The 12,140-nt window shown below is 40.5% G+C and overlaps 1 long non-coding RNA gene across 6 annotated transcripts in view; it reads left to right on the forward strand.

The window, feature by feature from the left end:
• Nucleotides 1–11,831, forward strand: part of LOC103099385 (uncharacterized) — a 30,595-nt gene extending 18,764 nt beyond the window's left edge. For 2 of the 6 annotated variants that reach the window (XR_008911653.1, XR_008911649.1), the window contains exons 5-6: nt 7,341–7,431; nt 9,717–11,829. This is a non-coding gene — a long non-coding RNA (uncharacterized LOC103099385). Of the gene's footprint in view, nt 1–7,340; nt 7,432–9,716 lie in introns of all 6 variants that reach the window. The other 4 variants (XR_008911652.1, XR_008911654.1, XR_008911651.1 and 1 more) reach the window with 4 other exon arrangements.
• Nucleotides 11,832–12,140: the final 309 nt, after the last annotated feature.

The raw sequence follows: 12,140 nt of genomic DNA on the forward strand, positions 1-12,140 counted from the left end.
GCTCTCTATCTCTGTTTACCCATAAATTCTTCTCCTATCCATTAATCTGATAGGTAATATGTTCCATGCTCTCCTAATTTACTGATATTTCTTTTTATGCATAGGTCATGTATCCATATTGACTTTATCTTGTGTAAAAAATAGACTTGAATACAGGACTACAATCCCCATGAGCCTTTGCTCCACTTCCCCAGAATGCCTTGTAATCTCACCTGGGCCGAGATGGAGAAGGTATTTAAGCTGATTCAAAGGCTTTTGAGGAGGGTTGGACTTCCGTTTTGGGGCAGGCCTGGCTGTTTTTCATAATGTAGGTGAGGTTGTGTCTAGGCCTCTCTATGGCCTGGACACATGTTTCTTATCCTGTATTTTCTTTAATCCTTAATCTTCAATAAACCTCTAAAAAAATATAATAATCCTTGCAGAGAGAAACTAATTTCTACCTGCCTCAGTCTCCCCGTCTCCCCTAAATTTTAATCTTTACACTTGATAAATAATATAAGATATTAGCCTATATCTTGTCTCTGCCAGGCTGCTTTTCAGTTTTCCCAGCATTTTGTTTCATCATATTATGAGCTCTTATTCCAAAGCTTAGATCTTTATGTTTATCAAACATGAGATTATCATCATAATTTACTATTGCGTATTGTATATCTACTTTATTCTACCAATTCACCATTCTATTTCTTATCATATACCAAGTAGTTCTTTACTTTCTGTTCTAGTAACAACTCTAAGACATAAGGGTAAGGGCTAAGTAGATGGGGTTATAGAACTTGCCCAGGACACATAGCTAGGAAATGTCTGAGGCCAAATTTGAACCTAGACCTTCCTGATTCCAGGATTGGTGCTCTATCCACCCTCACCTAATTGCCCCTCCAGATAGTTTTTATAATTATCACCTTATAATGTAGTTTAAGACTTAGCATTAATAGACTTCCTTACATTATTTTCATTAATTCTTTTTATATTCTTGACCTTTTGTTCTTCCAAATGAATGTTATTATTTTTTCCAGCTTAATAAAATATTTTTTGGTACTTTATTTGGATGAAAGCAAATAAGTTGATTAGTTAAATAAAATTGTCATTTTTATTATATTGACTTGACCCAACCATGAACAACTAATACTTTCCCAATTATTTAAATTTGACTTTATTCATATAAGAAGTGTTTTTATAATTATGACCATATAGTTCCTGAATTTTCCTTGGCAGGTAGACTCTAAGGTATTCTATATTGTCTACAGTTATTTCAAATGAAATTATCTCTTACTCTTTTTTCTTGCAAGGCAGGTTTTCTTAATCTGAGCTCTGTAAACTTGGAGAGGACCATGGGTAGATTTCAGGGGTGATCCATGAATTTAGATGGGAAAGATAATGTCTTTGTTTTCACTAACCTTCAACTAGAAATTTTACATTTCTTTCTATCATTAAAAAAATATTCCAAAAAAGGGTCTAGATGATTTAGAGGAGTACATGACACTGTGGCATTTAAAAGAGTGGATGCCATAAACTGTAAGAGTTAAAATGGTTGAGGGTCATAAATTGTAGTAGTTAAAAGAGTTAAGGGTATAAACTGTAGTGAGTTAGAATGGTGGAAGATATAAATTATGATAGATATAAGAGTGGGTGAGTAAATTTGACCACAGAAAATATGTTCACTACAGTGTCTTGGTTTTAAATCAAAATATAAGTTGGTCACCAGGGAAATATTCCCAATTATTCAATATACCCAAGTTAACTGGGTTTTATAGAGATTTTAATTAATAATACAATAAGTAATTAAAGGAAAGAGAGAAAAATGAAATAAGTATGAATGGCCTTAAGCCAACATGGCCTAGACCTGAATCTTAAGAGAGAGAGATCAGTCAGTCAGTCTTTTATCACTCACCACAAGATTTGTCTTAAGCAAGGATGTCTGGGGAACAGAGTCTCCCCAGAGGGAGTTCCAGCCAGAGTCAGCCTCCCAAGGGATTTCTTCTCAAGAGATCTTCAAAGGGCCTCCTCCAAAAGGATCTATTTCCAAGGATCTATCTCCATGGATCTCCAAGCCTCCTTTGCTCAAGAGATACCTTTTCTTATATAGGGTTTTTTTTTTCCTATGCCACCTCCCCTAAGTTCTTCCATCTACCAATCACTGTAGATGTTTCCTAAAGGACAGCCCATCTGAATTCCTGCTAAGTCGACTAATTCCCTCAGTAAGTCTGAACCAGAGAAAACACAGCTGAGTCGACTAATCTCATTAAGAGAAAACTTGCCAGACCCTTTTAGGTACCTAGCATCCCACTGTATCAATTCTAAAAAACAGGCATGGCTCAAAGAACTCCTTGCCTTATTATAAGCATGGGTCCAAGTACTTTCATTGTTTAGCAAGGAGTTTTCTCCCCTAAAGCAGTCTTAAGTATGGGTGGAGTAGAGGTCCTCCCATAGCAAGGAGTTTTCTCCCCTAAAGCAGTCTTAAGTATGGGTGGAGTAGAGGTCCTCCCATTTCTGATCCTGGCGAGTTCTCACATCAAAATGGGGAATGTTTCCCAGTAGGGAATTTGTTCCAATGGAGGATTCCTCAATGTGGAAATGTTTAACATTCACAAGTCTGAGAAATTTCAAGATTTACAACACAAAAAAAGTGAAGAAGCCTACATCTGAGGTAGTTACTAAATCAACAGTGAAGGAACATGCCACGTGATGGCCAACTCAACCATTGCAACCCTCTTTAAGATGGTGAATTTCTGTGGGCTGGAGGCTTAAGGAAGGTAGCTAATTTGGTCTAGAAGTACTGTTGCTTGCTACAGGGCTATAAGGACCCATTCTGGCCCCTCTTTCCTTCCTTTGCACTACTTCTCTTGGTGATCTTTTCAGTTCCTATTGACTTAGTGACTATTTCTATGCTGATGATTCTCAATCTACATATCCTGCCCCAAACTCTGCCATACTCTAGTCTTGCATCTCCAACTGACTTTCAGGCATCTGATACCAGATGCCCCAAGGACATCTTAAACTCCATAGACCCAAAATGGAATTAATTGTCTTTCCCCTTACCCTCCCTCTTCTATCTTCCTTATTACTATAGAGGACAATCATTTACACTTTTTGTCTTTCAGGCTCACAGCCCAGGAGTCATTCTGGATTCCTCACTCTATCATCTCCCCTCCCCATCCAATCTCTAGCCAAGTATTGTCAGTTTTATCTTTGCAATATCTCTTGAATATGTACCTTTTTCTCCTCTGATTTTGCCTCCACTCGGATTCAGGCTCTCATCAATCCATACCTGGGGTATTGCAATAGCCTATAGGTGGGATCAGCCTGTCTCAAGTCTCTGCCTACTTCAATCCATCCTCCATTCATCAACTAAAGTTATTTTCCCAAAACAGTTCAGATCCAGCCATTCTCCAACTCAATAAACAAACCCTATTGCCTCTGGGAGCAAATACAAAATACTCTGGCATTCAAAGCCCTTTATTACCTGTCCCACCCCTACCTTTCCAGTCTTCTCCTCTTAGACCCAGTTATACTGGCCTCCTGGCTGTTCCATGGACAAGACATTACCTCCCCTAATTCTGTGTCTTTTCAATGGCTCTCCTTGAAACCTGGAATAATTTTCCCTTCTCACTTTGTAACCATGAAAATGTGGTTTGCCAAGACTGTGAATTTCCAAAACTGTAAAGGTTTTGGTCAAACTGGTAAAGATAATTTTTAGTGTCTTGACTTAAAATCTAAGATAAGTGGTCGCCATGGGAAAATTCCCAAATATGAAAATACCCAAGTCAGCTGGATTTTATGGAGATTTTAATTAATACAAATGAAGGAATTAAGGGAAGGAGAGAGAGAGAAAGAGAAAATAGTAGAAAGGGCCTAGGGAGCCTAAGGGAGAATGAGTCAGTATCACTCACCACAAGAACGTCTCAAGCAAGCTCCAGTCCTCCACTGAACTCCTGAACTCCTCCTCCAATTCAACTTCCAAACTGAACTAATTCCAAACTGAACTGAATTCTCCTTTTAAAGAAACTTTCTCTTATGTCACCTCCCTTAAATTTTCACATCTACCAATAAAAGTAGACACTTTTCCCCAGGACTGCCCATTCTTAGTTCTCACCACTCTTTAGTTCTCACCTTCTCTGGGTAGATTATATCTTCTTTTGTGAAGCTTGCCTTTTGTAAGTTGCTTGACCTTTTAGTGATTAATTTAACCTTTATAGGTAGTTAGCACCTTTTTGTATTAGATCTAAAAATAGACCTAGCTTAAGGTTCTAGCTTCACTATAAGTATGAGTTGGGGACTTTCATTGTTCTATCAGGAGTTTACAACTTTATCTTCCCCTAAGGCACTGTCTGAGTAGGGTGGAGTAATTTGAAAAGTTTTCAATACATTCCTGACCAAGTACCTCCATTGTTAAAAATGGGGAATAGCTTAATCAAATCTTCTGAAGAAGAGTCTGAGCAGTTTTAAGATTCACAACTTCTGCCTCCTAGCTTCCTTCAAGACTAAGGTCAATGCTTTTCCTACTTTACTTTCCCTATTGCCAGTGCCTTCCTAATTATTTTCCTTTAGGAAAGTCCCCCTAGTGGCTGAAAGGAGGATGGGTTGTATTGAGGAGAGATTGGAGGTTGGGAGACCCACCAGCAGCTATTTCAATAGTCCAGGGGTGAGATAATGAGGACTTGCACCAGAGTGGTGGCCATGTCAGAGAAGAGAGAGGGGTTAACAGTGGACCATTTAAACTAAAAAGGCCAATGTGGGTTTCAGCTATCTTAAGAGGTATTTGTGCCTTGTTCCTGTAACTCTGCATTAGGTTCAGTGCCAGGTTTTCCTTTGGGAACATAAGAAGTTGTCTCATGATTAGATTTCCATATATAAATATAAAAGGGTCATTTGCTCACATACAAGCACTCAAGCTAAGGAAATGTAGGTTAGGCTTTATTAAACTTAATAAAAATATACAAAATACACCATAAATCATAAAAACCAGCTCTGTTTAGCTTTCTGTTTTTACTGAACTTCCCTAGGGATCTTCATGAACTTCCAGACTTATAATGCTACCTAAGGAGGGCCTTTGTCTATAAAGAAAGGGACTGTGGGAATCATTATGGCACCATGGAATGATCACCGGTTTTGGAGTTTGAGGAGATGGGCTCAAATCCTGCCTCTGACATTTACTAGCTGTGTAACGTTGGGCAAGTCTCTTGATATCTCTGAGCTTCAACGTCCTCATCTCCAAGATGAGGGGGGGTGGACCAGATGGCCTCTGAGGCTTCTTGTAGGTCTAGATCTACGATCCCTTGATGCCCTCTTCCCTGTGAGTCTCTATTCCCAAAGGACCTTCTCACATATAGATATATGTTGCTTTTCCCCATTGGAATGTAGGCTCCTTGAAGGCAAGAGCTGTCTTTCTTTCTGCTTGTATTTGTATTCTAAGCACTAAATAGTATCTGGAATATAGCAAATGCTTAATGAATGTTTGGTGACTTGATTAGAGTTGGCTTGACTTTCTCCTCTCTTGTGTGGCAACTCGGTTCTGGGGAAGGACTGGAATTAGAGCTATGGGCCTCCTTGCAGGGAACTGAGAACTTGCCTCAGTTCTCAGCTCTCTCTTCTCTCTGTACAAGCTGTTTCCAAGTCTCCAGTCTCTGGACTTTGGTAAATTGAACATTAAAGACCAAGCTGAAGGGATAGGAATTAACTTTGAATTTTATCATCAGTTTGGTGTCAATGCTGTGAATGGGGCCTGTGGCCTGTGAGCTCATATCTGATCAGAGTTGTGCAGGGAATTGGACAGGAAGGCTTTTGGGATAAATTAGAAACAATTTGGGAAATCTCACCAAGTGCTGCCCCGGTAAGACTTTGGGGTATTATTTATTAGTTCTGGGCACCATAGTTAAAAAAAACCCCAACAGATCCTTTATGGACTTAGTATCAATCAAATAAAAGGCAGAAAAGTGGCAAAGGCTAGGCAGTTGGTGTTAGGAGACTTGCCCAGGGTCATACTGCTAGAAAGTATCTGAGGCCAGATTTATTTATTTATATATATATGTTTTAAATTAAAAAAATTAATTAATTTAGAATATTTTCCACGATTCCATGATTCATATTCTTTCCCTCCCCTCCTCCCTGCCCCTATCTGATGTGCAATTCCACTGGGTTTTACTTGTGTCATTGATCAAGACCTATTTCCATATTATTGATATTTGCACTAGGGTGATCATTTAGAGTCTACATCCCCAATCCTATACCCATCAATCCATGTGATCAAGCAGTTGTTTTTCTTCTGTGTTTCTGTTCCCACAGTTCTTTCTCTGGGTGTGGATAGTGTTCTTTCTCATAAGATCCTCTGGATTGTCCTAGGTCATTGTATTGCTGCTAGTAGAGAAGTCCACTACATTCGATTGTGCCACAGTGTATCAGTCTCTGTGTACAACATTCTCTTGGTTCCGCTTCTTTCACTCTGCATCAGTTCCTGGAGGTCGTTCCAGTTCACATGGAATCCCTCCAGTTCATTATTCCTTTGAGCACAATAGTATTCCATCAGCATCATATACCACAATGTGTTCAGCCATTCCCCAATTGAAGGGCATTCCCTCATTTTCCAATCTTTTGCTGAGGCCACATTTGAACCCAGGTCTTCCCCACTCTAGGTCTGGTGCTACCTGCTTGTCTTTTGGACATGACATTTTAAGAATCTTTAACTCAGTCATTTTTCAGATGTGTCTGTCTCTTTGTGATCCCCAGTTGGGGTTTTCTTGGCAAAGATAGTAGAGTGGTTTGTCATTTCCTTCTCCAGGTCATTTTATAGATGAGGAAATGGAGGCAATCAGGATTAAGTGACTTGCCCCAGATCACACAGCTAGTGAATGTCTGAGGCCAGATTTGAACTCAGGAAGATGAGTCTTGTTAATTTCAGGTCTGGTACTCTACTCACTGTGCCAGCGAACTGCCCAGAATTTTGAAAAAGACATTAGAAAATTGGCTAGTGGTGAGCCATTGCTGAAAGACCTTGAGTCTATCTCATATTGTCTTTTTTTTTCATGTGAAATATTAATAATTAGGCATCAGTCTAGTGAAAAGAAGACTTAGGAAATCATAGTAGTTATGTTAAGTTAGGCAGTCAACAATCATTAAAGAAAAAAGTCAACCCTTCCCTTCCCTCTTAGAATGAATACTGTGTATTGATTCCAAGGCAGAAGAGCAGTAAGGACTAGACAGTGGGGGTTAAGTGACTTGTCCAGAGTCACACAGCTAGGAAGTGTCTGAGGTCAGATTTGAACCAGAACCTACCATCTCTGGGTCTGGCTCTCAATCCACTAAGGCACCCAGTTGCCCCCAACAATAATTTTTTTTGTATTATTCAGCCAGGTAGCAGGAGAACCAGGAGAGAGCAGAATTACAGAAACCCAGAAAGAGAGAATATCCAGGAAGACTGGAGAATTGACAGTGTCAAAAGTGAGTCCTCAAGAAAGATGAGTATGGAGAAGAGGCCACTAGATTTGGCACTCAAGATCTTATTGGTAACTCTGGGAACAGACCTCTCAACTGAATGATGAACTCTGAAGGTTTAGAAGAGAGCAAGAGAAGAAGAGAAAGCGCTGAGAACTGATGTTCTCCAGTGGTTTAGCCCCAAAGGAGAGAAGACATAAGAGGAAGATAGCTAGCAGGGATGGATGGAGCAAATGAGGGTTTTTTAAGGATGGAAAGACATGGACATATTTCTAGACAGCAGGGAAGGAGTCAGTACATTAGGTGAGATGGAAGAAGATTAGAGAGGGGTGATAGTGAGGCCAATTTGCAGGAGAAATTGGGTCACCCAAATCAAAGGTTTTCTGTGGCAAGGAGACATCCTTCCAAGAGAGAGAGGAGAGATCAGGGTGTGCCTGACTCAGGTTTATTGCCTCTTAGCCCTTATCTGCTGCTGGGACAGAAGGAAGCACTCACAGGTCATTCAACAGTTAACAAAAGCTTTACTTCCTCATAGCATAGAAAGAATATTCACCAAAGCTACTTCAGCACTTCTCCGGTGGACTGCGACCCCCTTATCTTCAAATGGAAACAAGCATATCTGGCCATCAGGGCAGGGTGTGGCCTTCTGCCCAATCTGAAGGGCCCCAAACCAATAATGGATGGACTTTTTTAGGCTCTTAGGGAACCACAAAGCCACACTCTTGACTGGAGACTACTAGTAAATTGTATCAAGGGAAATGCACTTCCAGGCCAGCCAAGTCCTTGAGATAGATTTATTTATTGCCTTTTAGGGAAAAAAATAGCTCAGTGGTGGGAGGGGCAGGAGGGAACTGTGGTACAGACAGTTCCTGTATTAGGGTGAAGGAAGAGCTTGTGGGAGTGACATGAGATGAGGGAAAAACAAGAAGAAAGACTTCTCAGAGAATGGCTTCAGTGTGCTGGGTTTTTTTTTTTTCTTTTCAGTGCCATATGAAGCAAGGTCCTCCACTGAGAGTGGGAGGAAATGGGAAATAGTAGGAGACTTGAGATGAGATGAGGTTTGGAAAAGCCATTGTAGAGACTTAATTAGGGAGGAATAGAATGTTTGGCTTGCCAGGGGAGGGGTCCAGTTGAGATGAAATGACATCAAGATATGGTGGGCCCATTGAGTATGGTTTTGTGATTTCCTCTAGCCCATTCAGCAGAGTATGAATTGGGATGATGGTAGGATGCAGATGGTGGGACTAATCCAGCATTAGGGCTTGGAGAGGCTTGGCTGGTAATAGAACAAAGGGACAAGGGATTTGAAGCTATAAGAGAGGAGAGATCCAGTTGATTCACCTAGGGGTTCAGATAGGGAAAGGAAGAAAGTGTAGACAGTGCAAGAATGAGAGCCTGAGAAAGAACTGATGGAAGGAGGAAATAGAGGTCATGAAGAAGACAGAGAATGAGGAGAGGATGTAAAACAGAAAGATGGAATGAAAAAAGATTCAAGGAATTCAGAGTTAATGAAGGAAGAAATAGGGTACTTGTGGGTGATGGATGGTAAGATCAAAGACACATCTCTCTATAGGTGAGTAGGGGGTAGAGGAGGGAAGGCATGGGGATAGATTAAGGAACTGGGGATGTTTGTTATTTAGCCATATCAGTCAGGTCTGACTCTTCATGACTCCATTTGGGATTTTCTTGGCAAAGATCATGGAGTGGTTTGCTACTTCTTTCTCCAGGTCATTTTACAGGTGAAGAAATTGAGGCAAATAGGGTTAAGTAACTTTCCCAGAGTCACATAGCTAGAAAGTGTCAGAACAGGATGCTTGAGAGGGTCTCAATATGATGTTTGATCCTGGGCAAGACATTTAACCTTTATCTGCCTCAGTTTCTTTTGTTGCAAAATGGGGACAATAACAGCATCTACCTCCCAGGTTTGTTGTGATGATTAAATGAGATAATAATTGTAAAGTGCCTGGCATATAGGAGGTGTTTAATAAATACTTATTTCCTTCTGTTTTTACCTTCCTTACATCTTACCTGGACTATTTATTTATTTTAATAAACCCTTACCTTCCGTCTTGGAATCAATATTGTGTATTGGTTCCAATGCAGAAGAGTGGTAAGGGCTAGGCAATGGGGGTCAAGTGACTTGCCCAGGGTCACACAGCTGGAAGTCTATGAGGCCAGATTTGAACCTAGACCTCCTGCCTCTAGGACTGGCTCTCCATCTGATGAGCTACCCAGCTGCCCTCTTACCTGGACTATTGTAATGGTCTTCTAACTGATTTTCTTGTTTCCAGTCTATACTCCTTCTCATCCATCCTTCATATAGCTGCCAGAATGATTTTTCCTGAAGATCAGACCTGACCACATCACTCCTCTGCTCAATAAGCTCTGGGGGCAGCTCTTTGTCTGGTATTTAAAGCCCTTTACACTTGGTCCCAGCTCACATAAGTTTCCAGGCGTATTATACATTGCTTCCCTCCTCACATATTAGTCTAGCCAAACAGGCTTTCTTCCTGTTCTCCACATGGGACAATCAATCTCCCACCTCTGTGCATTTGTTCTAGTTGTCCCCTAAGCCCAGAATTCCTTCTATCCTCATCTCCATCTCTTGGAATCCCTCATTTCCTTCAAAACTCAACTCAGGGACCATCTTCTGTATGAAGATGCTCCTTTCCTGTTCCTCAGTTGCTAATGCTGCCCTAGGGTTTATTTTACTACCAGTATCATTTATTCTATGTATACTTATATAGGTATATGTTGTTTCCCCAGGAGAATAAAAGCTTTTGGGGTCAGGGACTATTTTGTTTTCATTTTTTATGTTTGTAGACCTTATGCCTACTACATATTAGGTGCTTAATAATGCTTGCTGCTTCTTTTTGTAGCAGCAAAGAGCTGGAAACTGAAGGGAAGTGCATCAGTTGGGGAATGGAGGAACAAAGTGTGGTATATGATGGTGATGGAGTACTCCTGTGCTATAAGAAATGAGAAGCAAGAAGATGTCAGAAAAAGCTTGAAAGCACTGCAGGAACTGATGCAGAGTGAAATGAACAGAACCAAGAGAACATTGTCAGTAACAGCAGCATTGTACAATGATCAACTGGGAAAACTTGGCTACTCTTAGCAGTGTGATGATCTGGGACAATTCTGAAAGATGTGATGGCGAATGTAGACTCTCTTCCACATCAGAGCACTTATGTTTCTATTTTACAGTTTTGGATACTATGAGTGTGCTTTTACAACAGTGACCTATATGGAAATAGGTTTTGCATGATAATAAAAATTAGAAAAAAATCCTTACTGCTCCATTGAAATGAGTGGGTATACATATGTATGCTTCCGCCATATTCTTCCACTGGAAATCCATCAATGATTTGACCTCCGCTGAACTCCTTGGAGGTAGCCTCCATTATTAGAAGCCAATGGGGAGGGTGCAACTGGGTGGTTCAGTGGATTGAGAGTCAGGCCCAGAGACAGGAGGTCTTGGATTCAAATCTGGACTTAGACACTTCCCAGCTGTGTGACCCTGGGCAAGTCACTTAACCCCCATTGCCTAGCCTTTACCACTCTTCTGCCTTAGAACTGATATTCAGTATTGATTCTAAGACGGAAGGTAAGGGTTTAAAAGGTTTTAAAAAAAAGAAAAAAAGAAACCAATGGAGGAGGAAATGGAATTGGTCAAGTATTTTTCTCTTGATCTAAATGAACATATCCCCATGGAATATGGACCTGTCCACTGGTCCCTTCATCAGAGGACAATAGACCACTCTTGATTGGTGACTGGAGGACTATAACATTTTGAGAAAAGCTAAAAAAAGGCTGCTTATTGGAGAGGGGGAAAAAGAAGGGACTAGTCTTTTTTTAAAATCCCTTACCTTCTGTCTTATAATTGATTAAAACATCAGTTCCAATACTCATATTGGATGCAACTTATATGAGTATTGGTTCTGAGGTAGAAGAGTGATAAGGTCTAGGCAATTGGGGTTAAATGACTTGCCCAGGGTCACACAGCTAGGAAGTATCTAAAATGAGATTGGAACTCTGGTCCTTCTGACTCCAGATCTGGCACTCTATCCACTGTGCTACATAGCTGTCCTGAGAAGGGACTTGTCTTGAGGAGAAAAAGAAAAAAGTTATTTTAATGAGACTTGAATCATGGTTCATCTTGTCTGTTTCCAGACAAGTGAAAAGGAGTCATCTCCTGACATATTAAGAGTCAAGGTGACTCGGACTGTGACACTGGCCTTAGCCAAAGTATTAGAGATGGTTTTATAGACCTACGTTTATCATATGTCCATTTGTTAAAATCTGGTATACGTGGGGGCAGCTGGGTGGCTCAGTGGATTGGGAGCCAGGTCTAGAGAAGGGATGTCCTGGGTTCAAATGTGGCCTCAGACACTTCCCAGCTATGTGACCTTGGGTAAGTCACTTGACCCCCATTGCCTAGCCCTTACCACTCTTCTGCCTTGGAGCCAATACACAGTATTGATTCTAAGACAGAAGGTGAGGGTTTACAAAAAATCGTAATTTTAATGTTTGCTTAAATATAGAAAGATAGGAGTGATTTCTGTTAGGAAAGGAGGCTCTCAAATTCATTAAATAACTCATTCATAATGAATTGGAATGGGGGCTTGGACTGATTAATTATCTATGAGAAAGAGAGAGGAAGTTATTAAGGAGAAGTAAATTATCCAACTAAGACCCCAAAGTTCTGTAAGCTC

This window comes from Monodelphis domestica, chromosome 4 (genome assembly GCF_027887165.1).
Source record: "Monodelphis domestica isolate mMonDom1 chromosome 4, mMonDom1.pri, whole genome shotgun sequence".
Classification (NCBI taxonomy): domain Eukaryota; kingdom Metazoa; phylum Chordata; class Mammalia; order Didelphimorphia; family Didelphidae; genus Monodelphis; species Monodelphis domestica.